This window comes from Bos mutus, chromosome 20 (assembly GCF_027580195.1).
Source record: "Bos mutus isolate GX-2022 chromosome 20, NWIPB_WYAK_1.1, whole genome shotgun sequence".
Lineage (NCBI taxonomy): Eukaryota > Metazoa > Chordata > Mammalia > Artiodactyla > Bovidae > Bos > Bos mutus.
Genome location: NC_091636.1, coordinates 4,794,698 through 4,808,031, shown reverse-complemented (window position 1 = coordinate 4,808,031; position 13,334 = coordinate 4,794,698).

The window sequence follows — 13,334 nt, the reverse complement described above, 5'->3', positions numbered from 1 at the left end:
GGAGACGTAAGAGACCTGGGTTCAGTCCCTGGGTGGGGAAGATCCCCTGGAGGAGGAAATGGCAACCCACTCCAGTACTCTTGCCTGGAGAATCGCATGGGCAGAGGAGCCTACAGTCCACAGGGTCGCAAAGAGTCGGACACAACTGATGCGACTTAGCACAGTTAAGTCAATATAGTAAATTCTCTCCACTCAAATAGCAGGTGTGGTTTCTGTTTCCTGACTAGGTGAAGTGCAATGATGTTTGCTACTTGCTTTAAAAAGACTCAGTCTAAAGGGGAAAATATATAGATATATGTGTAGATACTATATACACACACAGAAGCATATATTGAGACAAAGCAAAGAGACAAAAGTGTTGGATCTAGGCGGTAAGTACAGGAGTGTTCATTGTATTTGACCTTCCTTCACTTTTCTGTGACTATAAAACTGGTCATGCTAAGGATTTCCCTGACAGTCCTATGGTTAGGACTCCATGCATTCACTGCAGAGTGCCTGAGTTCAATTTAATTGGAGAACTAAGATCCCACAAGCCACGTAGCATGGGGGAAAAAAAAAGGGGAGAGAGAGAGGAAATAAGGACAATAATACCTAACTCATGATACTGTTATAAGTCAGTTGAGATACTCATTAGAAAAGAAAAAAACTACTTTTCTACTTTCCCAAGTACGTGTGCAGCCCCAGAAGCCATGCATCCCGAGAAGTCTGGTCCTGCTGGTTGGCTTCTTTCCTGGAGCAGAGAAAGCATGTGGATATGTGAGCCTTAGCCCAGCACCTGCCGACAGTGGCTGCACCTGCAGTCATCCACCAAGGTCCTGACTTGACAGAGAATCCGGACCTGGGGGGATCTCACAGGTCACGTCAGATGATTACAGCAGAAAAAAAATTGGTGCCTTTAAGTCGAAAACAAAGAGGACTTTTCAGAAACTTTTCTAAGAAATCACATCAACAATTATGATCATCCCTATCAGTTCCAAACCTTTGACCTGAGCCCCTCATGTTCCAGATGAAGCCCCTTCTTCTTTCTCTTTCCTCCCACAAAATCCCCTTTTACTATGAAAGAAGGCCTCTCCTATACCTTATTAAATGACCCTGCACCCATCTCTTGGCAGAATGTCATCCAAACCCTGTAACCATCTTCCTTGTTCTTTCTTTTTTCTAAATGTCTTTGGGTCCAGTCTCACTGAGATACAGCTGACTTTAACACTGCATTAGTTTAAGGTATACAACATATTGATCTGATAATATGATATATGTATACAATACAAAATGATTCCTGCCGGAAGACACTGCTGTTTCTTTTTGTTTATTTATTTCTGTCTGTGCTGGGCCTTCACTGCGGCACAGTCTTCCTCTAGTTGTGGCAAGCGGAGGCCGCTCTTCATCGTCGTGTGTGATTTCTCACTGCAGTGGTCCCTCTTGTTGTGCAGCATGGGCTCTAGGGCCCTCGGGCTTCAGTAGTTGTGGTTCCCGGGCTCCAGAGCACAGGCTCAATAGTTGCAAGCTGCTCCATGGCATGTGGGATCCTCCCGGACCAGGGGTCAGACCCGAGTCTCCCACACTGGCAGGTGGAGTCCTCACCACTGAGCCACCAGGGAAGCCCAGGCATCATTATTTCGTAAAAGCGATTTTGCGTTTCCTCCGAGCCTCTGACCACTGAGCCTCAATGAAAAGCCGGCATCTCTTTTGGCCCTGGTCCCTGTACCCCACGTTGCACTGGGTTTCTATCTGTTGTTTCTAGACAGAGGTTTGTTTGCTTAATGCCTTTGACCCATCAGTCTGTATCCCAGTGCAGGTCACTTCCCTATATTCTTCCCTTTGTTGGCTGCACCCTCTACAGATCCAGGTTTTGGTGAGCACAAGCTAGTTTTACTTCCTTAAGAAAAACACTGGCTACCTCAGCCCCAGTTAAATTTCACTCAGACAAGGAGGGTGTGTGTGAATTCTAACATGGTCTTAAAATAGAAGGCCAGGGAGTCACCTGCCAGTCTCTGGAGGCTCTTTGCAAAGCTTGTCATGGAGCTGACTGCAAAAGAGGCAGCGCTGGGATTAAAGAGCGGGCCCCACCCCAGGAAAGTGGGGTATCCAAAGTCTACGACCATTTGGCCTGCACTGCTCTGTGGTTTGCTCTGCTGTTTCCTATGTCTGAAACAGCCTCCCTGTCTTGCCTGCCTACTAAAAGTCTTCCTATCCAGCGAGGTCTGGCACAACTATTCTAGCCCTCATAAGGCTTTCTCTGCTTCCTCCAGTGCAAACACAGATGACCCATCAGCCAATAAACACGTGAAAAGATGTTCCTCTTTACCATCAGAAAAATGAACATTAAGACAGTAATCCAACACTTATCACCCCTCGGAGTATGTAGAAACAAAATCTTTGATAATATCAAGCATCCGAAACAGTGTGGAAAAAGAAAGATTCTCATATCCTGTTGGTTGGCGGAGCCTCTATGGAGGATCAGCTGGAAAGATCTAGTAACATTTTAAACATGCACACCTTATAAACAAGCACTTTCTCTTCCCATCACCCACCTTTGGAGAAAGACTACTTCCATATACCAGCAAAAAGCGCACAGAAGAATGCTTTCTGAGAGAAATAGGGACAAACTGGAAGCAATCTGAACATGCATTACCAGAGCAAGGAATACACTATGGTGCCGCCATCCTATAAGCAAGCAGGTAGCAGGTAAAAAGACTGAACCAGAGAGAAGCACGGAGGTCGAGAAGCGATGAACATGCTGGCAAGCAGATCTTGCTCTATGATACCATCCCTACTAAAAGAAGCCAGAGGTCCTTGGAGAAATGATGCCAGGGATGGACACGGTAGGTACAAGATGAGCCTGGAACATTTTGTAATGCCAGAAAGTAATGAAATATTTCAAAAAAAGATGTGTGTCACAAAGACACATGAAGGGGCTTCTACTGGCCAAACATGGCCAAACCTATGAGTCAATAATAAACAGATAAGTAAACAAAAAGACAGGGAGAAGGGAGGGTCCTAGCTTACCAGAAAATGAGAAGTCCCCTGGTATAAATGGAGAAGGATCATTACAGCTAGCAAATCATCATTTTGCAACCATCTCAACAGAGATTGGCTCAGATAAGAATCATCAAAGGATGCTAAATCTGGGAGGAAATGTTGACAAGGAGCAGGCTATGTGCATGGTCTTAAGTGCCTTCAAAAGACTACATATTAGTTGCCAGGGGAAAAGAATAATAGCTTTACAGTGAACAACTCAGACCATATCTTGTCCAGGTGATCAAAATTAGCATCACCAACAAGGGGCAACTGAACACTGTGATTGTGCATATGTGGTCCTGTCACCTACATTTCCTGGCTGAAAATGCCTGACTTGAATCTAATCATCAACCTAATCATCAGAAAACAATAGAAAACCCAAAAAAAGAAACAGTTCATTTTGTAAAAAGTGACTGTATTCTTCAAAAGTGTCCATATTTGGACTTCCCTGGAGGTCCAGCAGTTAAGACTCCATGCTCCCAATGCAGAGGGGCCTGGGTTCAATCCCGAGCCAGGGAACTAGATCCCACATGATGAAACTAAGACCTGATGCAGCCAAATAAATAAATATTTTTAGACATGTCAATATCATAAAGTACAAAGAAAGACTATTAAAAAATGGTCCATATTAATAGAAGAACAAAAAACATGACAATTGAAGGCAATATTTGATCCTAGATTGGAGGGGGAAATCCTATAAAGGACATTAATCAATTCATTGACAAAAATGGAATATAGATGGTAGACTAGATCAAATTAGCAAGTCAATACCACATTTAGAGGAGCTGATAACTGCTATGCCTATGTAAGAGAATATCTTTACTTTTATGCATTGAAGAATTTAGACGAGCAGGGACATGATGTACACTGCTGCTGCTGCTAAGTCACTTCAGTCATGTCCGACTCTGTGCGACCCCAGAAATGGCAGCCCACCAGGCTCCCCCATCCCTGGGATTCTCCAGGCAAGAACACTGGAGTGGGTTGCCATTTCCTTCTCCAATGCATGATAGTGAAAAGTGAAAGTGAAGTCGCTCAGTCGTGTCCGACTCCTAGCAACCCCATGGACTGCAGCCTACCAAGCTCCTCCATCCATGGGATTTTCCCTACTTTCAAATGACTCAGAAAAGAAAATTACATTTTATCTGTATAATAAGATTACATTTCAATGGACATGAGTTTGAGCAAACTCCAGGAGACACTGAAAGACAGGGAAGCCTGGTGTGCCATGTGGTTGCAAAGGATCGGACACGACATAGCTACTGAACAGTAACAAAGATTACATTATATATATAACGTGTATATACATACATGTATATACACACATATAGAACAAATATTAAATCTGGAGAAAGGTTATCTGAAGATTCTTTGAACTACTATTCTTGTAACTTTTGTGTTTAAAAAGAAGTTGTTGCTTCAGACTAAAAAGTTGGAAAAAAATTATGTAGCTATACGTAATAGCATAGAGCTCCAAATACACTGCTGAGTGCAAAAGGAAAATTTGCAAGATAACTCACTCAGTGTGATGAGTTCCCGTATTATATCCATTTGTACATAAGTAATTCATAAAGAAAGGTCTGGAGAAATACCTACCAAATTGATTATGTAGTTTACCTTTGGGGAAGAGACTAGGAAACCAGGATAGCTCTCATAGAACAGTTCATCTGGGGACCTCCCTGGTAGGCCCAGGGGCTAAGACTCTGCACTTCCAAAGCAGAGGGCCCAGATTCAATCCCTAGTCAGGGAACGAGATCCACAGGCCACAGCTAAAGATTCTGTGTGCCACAATGAAGACAGGGCACAGCCAAATAAGTCAGTCAATAAAATTAAGAATAGCTCATCTGCAATATCTTTATTTTTTAAAAGAATTTGTGAATTGGGCTTCCCTAATAGCTCAGTTGGTAAAGAATCTGCCTCCAGTATGGGAGACCCGAGTCTGAATCCTGGATCAGAATGATCCCCTGGAGAAGGGATAGCCTACCCACTCCAATATTCTTGGGCTTCCCTGTGGCTCAGCTGGTAGAGAATCTGCCTGCAATGCAGGAGACCCCAGTTCGATTCCTGGGTCAGGAAGATCCCCTGGAGAAGGGAAAGGCTACCCACTCCAGTAGTCTGGCCTGGAGAATTCCATGGACTGTATAGTCCATGGGGTCGCAAAGAGTTAGACACAACTGAGTGACTTTCCACTTTCATTTATGAATTGCTTATGCAATTAGAAATAACTTTTTTAAAAGGCTAAAGTTGCCTTGCTCTCAATTCCCACTGGTGACAAGGGTCATGGCTCAAGTTTTCTGAGACAGTTCTCATTTAAATATTTGAGCCCATTCTCACATATGGCAGTCTCAGAAAACCTCCAGCTTTGGGGTTTGAGAAATCTGGTCAGGAAATGGCAGCGGCATGGAGTGTTTGGAAAGACTTCAGAATCAAACAGAACTAGTTTGAACCCTTCCCTCCATCACTCACCAACAGTGCAATATTAAGCAAGCTTCCTCCAGGAACCTCACTTCCCTTACCTGAACAAGAGCAAAGAATGCTTCTAGAGCAGCGACTGGGCTTTAAGTACAGTGTACATAAGGCATGTGTCCTGGGGCTGGTAAGCATCTGTTTATTGTTACTTATTCCACCTTTCTTAGTGAGCTGCTTCTTGTCCTCTTCCCCTGTGAGCCCAGTGGCTCTTTAAAGAAGGATCCATCCCCGTATTCGTTCTCTACTCCCAAATGTGCCCCACAGGACGCTCTGTACATTGTCACCTGACTAACTCTTGCTGGCAGGGTAAATAAACCCTAGAGCCACAAATCTGGAGCAACATCAAGTACGCTGAGGCCTCAGGTTCACAATGATCACATGTACGGAAACAGGGATTCTGAAGTCACTGTGGAGAAATCTGTAAGTGCCAAGAACTTGAAGACATGACCAATGACCTCATATGTTCCAGAGGTGAAAGAGCAGTGAACATCCCCCCAGACCAGAGGTGTACCAGGTATTCAGTAACAGGTATTATTTTTAAATATTCTGTGGTCAAAAATGTTGAGGAAATGCCAAACTAGGTAAAACTAAATGGGCTATTTACTGCAGGACTTATCAGCTCCTTTTATGTGCTAATGTGTGCCATGAATGTCCAACAATGTAATTTGCATTACATTACAAGCTTATTTGACCCCCCCTCCCATACCTTTTTCTAAAGGATCTCAGTGTTTAGATCCCATAAAATGTTCTTTATGACTGTGGCTCACCTCAGTCAGCTGAGCTAGATCTGACTGAGGCTCAAATCATGAACTCCTTATTGCCAAATTCAGGCTTAAATTGAAGAAAGTAGGGAAAACCACTAGACCATTCAGGTATGACCTAAATCAAATCCCTTATGATTATAAAGTGGAAATGACAGAGATTCAAGGGATTAGATCTGATAGAGTGCCTGAAGAACAATGGATGGAGGTTCATTACATTGTACAGAAGGCAGTGATCAAGACCATCCCCAAGAAAAAGAAATGCAAAAAGGCAAAATGGTTGCCCGAGGAGGCCTTACAAATAGCTGAAAAAAGAAGAGAGGCTAAAAACAAAGGAGAAAAGGAAAAATATACCCATTTGAATGCAGAGTTCCAAAGAATAGCAAGGAGAGATAAGAAAGCCTTCCTCAGCTATCAGTGCAAAGAAATAGAGGAAAACAATAGAGTGGGAAAGACTAGAGATCTCTTCAATAAAATTGGAGATACCAAGGGAACATTTCATGCAAAGATGGGCACAATAAAGGACAGAAATGGTATGGACCTAACAGAAGCAGAAGATATTAAAAAGAGGTGACAAGAATACAGAGACCAGATCAGATCAGTCGCTCAGTCGTGTCCAACTCTTTGCGACCCCATGAATCACAGCATGCCAGGCCTCCCTGTCCATCACCAACTCCCGAAGTTCACTGAGACTCACATCCATCGAGTCAGTGATGCCATCCAGCCATCTCATCCTCTGTCGTCCTCTTCTCCTCCTGCCCCCAATCCCTCCCAGCATCAGAGTCTTTTCCAATGAGTCAACTCTTCGCATGAGGTGGCCGAAGTACTGGAATTTCAGCTTTAGCATCATTCCTTCCAAAGAAATCCCAGGGCTGATCTCCTTCAGAATGGACTGGTTGGATCTCCTTGCAGTCCAAGGGACTCTCAAGAGTCTTCTCCAACACCACAGTTCAAAAGCATCAATTCTTCGGCGCTCAGCCTTCTTCACAGTCCAACTCTCACATCCACACATGACCACAGGAAAAACCATAGCCTTGATTAGACGAAACTTTGTTGGCAAAGTAATGTCTCTGCTTTTGAATATGCTATCTAGGTTGGTCATAACTTTCCTTACAAGGAGTAAGCGTCTTTTAATTTCATGGCTGCAGTCACCATCTGTAGTGATTTTGGAGCCCAGGAAAATAAAGTCTGCCACTGTTTCCACTGTTTCCCCGTCTATTTCCTATGAAGTGGTGGGACCAGATGCCATGATCTTCGTTTTCTGAATGTTGAGCTTTAAGCCAACTTTTTCACTCTCCACTTTCACTTTCATCAAGAGGCTTTTGAGTTCCTCTTCACTTTCTGCCATAAGGGTGGTGTCATCTGCATATCTGAGGTTATTGATATTTCTCCCGGCAACCTTGATTCCAGCTTGTGTTTCTTCCTGTCCAGCGTTTCTCATGATGCACTCTGCATATAAGTTAAATAAACAGGGTGACAATATACAGCCTTGACGAACTCCTTTTCCTATTTGGAATACAGAGAAGAGCTATACAAAAAAGATCTTCATGACCCAGATAACCACGATCACTTACCTTGAGCCAGACATCCTGGAATGTGAAGTCAAGTGGGCCTTAGGAAGCATCACTATGAACAAAGCTAGTGGAGGTGATGGAATTCCAGCTGAGCTATCTCAAATCCTGAAAGACAATGCTATGAAAGTGCTACACTCAATATGCCAGCAAATTTGGAAAACTCAGCAGTGGCCACAGGACTGGAAAAAGTCAGTTTTCATTCCAATCCCAAAGAAGGGCAATGCCAAAGAATGTTCAGACTACTGCACAATTGCGCTCATCTCACACACTAGTAAACTAATGCTCAAAATTCTCCAAGCCAGGCTTCAGCAGTACGTGAACCATGAACTTCGAGATGTTCAAGTTGGATTTAGAAAAGCCAGAGAAACCAGAGATCAAATTGCCAACATCTGCTGGATCATCAAAAGAGCAAGAAAATTCCAGAAAAACATCTACTTCTGCTTTACTGACTACGCCAAAGCCTTTAACTGTGTGGATCACAACAAACTTGGAAAATTCTTCAAGAGACGGGAATACCAGATCACCTGACCTGCCTCCTGAGAAATCTGTATGCAGGTCAAGAAGCAACAGTTAGAACCCAACATGGAACAACAGACTGGTTCCAAATTGGGAAAGGAGTACATCAAGGCTGTATACTGTCACCTTGATTATTTAACATATGTGCAGAGTACATCATGAGAAATGCTGGGCTGGATGAAGCACAAGCTGGAATCAAGATTGCTGGGAGAAATATCAATAACCTCAGATATGCAGATGACACCACCCTTATGGCAGAAAGCAAAGAACTAAAGAGCCTCTTGATGAAAGTGAAAGAGGAGAGTGAAAAAGTTGGCTTAAAACTCAACATTCAGAAAACTAAGATCATGGCATCCGGTCCCATCACTTCATGGCAAATAGATGGGGAAACAGTGAGAGACTTTATTTTGGGGGGGGATCCAAAATCACTGCAGATGGTGACTGCAGCCATGAAATTAAAAGACGCTTGCTCCTTGGAAGAAAAGTTATGACCAACTTAGACAGCATATTAAAAAGCAGAGACATTACTTTGCCAACAAAGGTCTGTCTAGTCAAGGCTATGGTTTTTCCAGTGGTCATGTATGTATGTGAGAGTTGGATGGACTATAAAGAAAGCTGAGTGCCTAAGAATTGATGCTTTTGAACTGTGGTGTTGGAGAAGACTCTTGAGAGTCCCTTGGACTGCAAGGATATTCAACCAGTCCATCCTAAAGGAAATCAGTCCTGAATATTCATTGGAAGGACTGATGCTAAAGCTGAAACTCCAATCCTTTGGCCACCTGATGTGAAGAACTAACTCATTGGAAAAGACCCTGATGCTGGGAAAGATTGAAGGCAGGAGGAAAAGGGGACAACAGAAGATGAGATGGTTGGATAGCATCACCGACTCGATGGACATGAGTTTGAGCAACCTCCAGGAGGTGGTGATGGACAGGGAAGTCTGGCGTGCTGCAGTCCATGAGGTTGCAAAGAGTCAGACACGACTGAGCAAGTGAACTGAATGAAAAGTATGCTTTGAAAAATACTGCTTAGAGTTGTTTCTCCACCGTCAGTGCATAGTAAGAATACTACTCAGTGGAAATTTAACAATATAACTTGCCTACTTAACCCAAGAGGGCAAAGGAGTAAGCTAAGTTAAGAATTAACCAGGGCAGCCATGTTGTATTGAGGTGCGGGCAGCAACTCTTCAGCACACTGTTCGTGGACTTGGGGTGTTGGTGTGGCAGTTCTGCACCGGAAACTCTTAAGGCCTCTGCATATGGCTCCCTAGAGGAGGAGGAGCCAAGATGGCGGAGGAGTAGGACGGGGAGAACACTTTCTCCCCCACAAATTCATCAAAAGAGCATTTAAACGTCGAGTAAATTCCACAAAACAACTTCTGAATGCCGGCAGAGGACATCAGGCACCCAGAAAAGCAACCCAACTCTTCGAAAGGAGAGAGAAGAAATACAGCTCCACCCCACCAGAACACCGACACAAGCTTCCCTAACCAGGAAACCTTGACAAGCCACCTATACAAACCCACACACAGTGAGGAAACGCCACAATAAAGAGAACTCCACAAACTGCCAGAATACAGAAAGGACACCCCAAACTCAGCAATTTAAACAAGATGAAGAGACAGAGGAATACTCAGCAGATAAAGGAACAGGATAAATGCCCACCAAACCAAACAAAAAAGGAAGAGATAGGAATCTACCTGATAAAGAATTCCGAATAATGATAGTGAAATTGATCCAAAATCTTGAAACTAAAATGGAATCACAGATAAATAGCCTGGAGACAAGGATTGAGAAGATGCAAGAAAGGTTTAACAAGGACCTAGAAGAAATAAAAAAGAGTCAATATATAATGAATAATGCAATAAATGAAATTAAAAACACTCTGGAGGCAACAAATAGTAGATTAACAGAGGCAGAAGATAGGATTAGTGAATTAGAAGATAGAATGGTAGAAATAAATGAATCAGAGAGGATAAAAGAAAAACAAATTAAAAGAAATGAGGACAATCTCAGAGACCTCCAGGACAATATTAAATGCTACAACATTCAATCATAGGGGTTCCAGAAGAAGAAGACAAAAAGAAAGACCATGAGAAAATACTTGAGGAGATAATAGTGGAAAACTTCCTAAAATGGGGAAGGAAATAATCACCCAAGTCCAAGAAACCCAGAGAGTCCCAAACAGGATAAACCCAAGGAGAAACACCCCAAGACACATATTAATCAAATTAACAAAGATCAAACACAAAGAACAAATATTAAAAGCAGCAAGGGAAAAACAACAAGTAACACACAAGGAATTCCCATAAGGATAACAGCTGATCTTTCAATAGAAACTCTTCAAGCCAGGAGGGAATGGCAAGACATACTTAAAATGATGAAAGAAAATAACCTACAGCCCAGATTATTGTACCCAGCAAGGATCTCATTCAAGTATGAAGGAGAAATCAAAAGCTTTTCAGACAAGCAAAAGCTGAGAGAATTCTGCACCACCAAACCAGCTCTCCAACAAATACTAAAGGATATTCTCTAGACAGGAAACACAAAAACGGTGTATAAACTCGAACCCAAAACAATAAAGTAAATGGCAACGGATCATACTTATCAGTAATTACCTTAAATGTAAATGGGTTGAATGCCCCAACCAAAAGACAAAGACTGGCTGAATGGATACAAAAACAAGACCCCTACATATGTTGTCTACAAGAGACCCACCTCAAAACAGGGGACACATACAGACTGAAAGTGAAGGGCTGGAAAAAGATTTTCCATGCAAATAGGGACCAAAAGAAAGCAGGAGTAGCAATACTCATATCAGATAAAATAGACTTTAAAACAAAGGCTGTGAAAAGAGACAAAGAAGGTCACTACATAATGATCAAAGGATCAATCCAAGAAGAAGATATAACAATTATAAATATATATGCACCCAACACGGGAGCACCACAGTACGTAAGACAAATGCTAACAAGTATGAAAGGAGAAATTAACAATAACACAATAATAGTGGGAGACTTTAATACCCCACTCACACCTAAGGATAGATCAACTAAACAGAAAATTAACAAGGAAACACAAACTTTAAACGATACAATAGACCAGTTAGACCTAATTGATATCTATAGGACATTTCATCCCAAAACAATGAATTTCACCTTTTTCTCAAGTGCACATGGAACCTTCTCCAGGATAGATCACATCCTGGGCCATAAAGCTAGCCTTGGTAAATTCAAAAAAATAGAAATCATTCCAAGCATTTTTTCTGACCACAATGCAGTAAGATTAGATCTCAATTACAGGAGAAAAACTATTAAAAATTCCAACATATGGAGGCTGAACAACACGCTGCTGAATAACCAACAAATCACAGAAGAAATCAAAAAGAAATCAAAATTTGCATAGAAATGAATGAAAATGAAAACACAACAACCCAAAACCTGTGGGACACTGTAAAAGCAGTCCTAAGGGGAAAGTTCATAGCAATACAGGCACACCTCAAGAAACAAGAAAAAAGTCAAATAAATAACCTAACTCTACACCTAAAGCAACTAGAAAAGGAAGAAATGAAGAACCCCAGGGTTAGTAGAAGGAAAGAAATCTTAAAAATTAGAGCAGAAATAAATGCAAAAGAAACAAAAGAGACCATAGCAAAAATCAACAAAACCAAAAGCTGGTTCTTTTGAAAGGATAAATAAAATTGACAAACCATTAGCCAGACTCATCAAAAAACAAAGGAGAAAAATCAAATCAACAAAATTAGAAACGAAAATGGAGAGATCACAACAGACAACACAGAAATACAAAGGATCATAAGAGACTACTATCAACAATTATATGCCAATAAAATGGACAACGTGGAAGAAATGGACAAATTCTTAGAAAAGTACAACTTTCCAAAACTGGACCAGGAAGAAATAGAAAATCTTAACAGACCCATCACAAGCACGGAAATTGAAACTGTAATCAAAAATCTTCCAGCAAACAAAAGCCCAGGTCCAGACGGCTTCACAGCTGAATTCTACCAAAAATTTAGAGAAGAGCTAACACCTATCCTGCTCAAACTCTTCCAAAAAATTGCAGAGGAAGGTAAACTTCCAAACTCATTCTATGAGGCCACCATCACCCTAATACCAAAACCTGACAAAGATCCCACAAAAAAAGAAAATTACAGGCCAATATCACTGATGAACATAGATGCAAAAATCCTTAACAAAATTCTAGCAATCAGAATCCAACAACACATTAAAAAGATCATACACCATGACCAAGTGGGCTTTATCCCAGGGATGCAAGGATTCTTCAATATCTGCAAATCAATCAATGTAATACACATTAACAAATTGAAAAATAAAAACCATATGATTATCTCAATAGATGCAGAGAAAGCCTTTGACAAAATTCAACATCCATTTATGATAAAAACTCTCCAGAAAGCAGGAATAGAAGGAACATACCTCAACATAATAAAAGCTATATATGACAAACCCACAGCAAACATTATCCTCAATGGTGAAAAATTGAAAGCATTTCCTCTAAAGTCAGGAATAAGACAAGGGTGCCCACTTTCGCCATTACTATTCAACATAGTTTTGGAAGTTTTGGCCACAGCAATCAGAGCAGAAAAAGAAATAAAAGGAATCCAAATTGGAAAAGAAGAAGTAAAACTCTCACTATTTGCAGATGACATGATCCTCTACATAGAAAACCCTAAAGATTCCACCAGAAAATTACTAGAAATAATCAATGACTATAGTAAAGTTGCAGGATATAAAATCAACACACAGAAATCCCTTGCATTCCTATACACTAATAATGAGAAAACAGAAAGAGAAATTAAGGAAACAATTCCATTCACCATTGCAACGGAAAGAATAAAATACTTAGGAATATATCTACCTAAAGAAACTAAAGACCTATATATAGAAAACTATAAAACACTGGTGAAAGAAATCAAAGAGGACACTAATAGATGGAGAAATATACCATGTTCATGGATT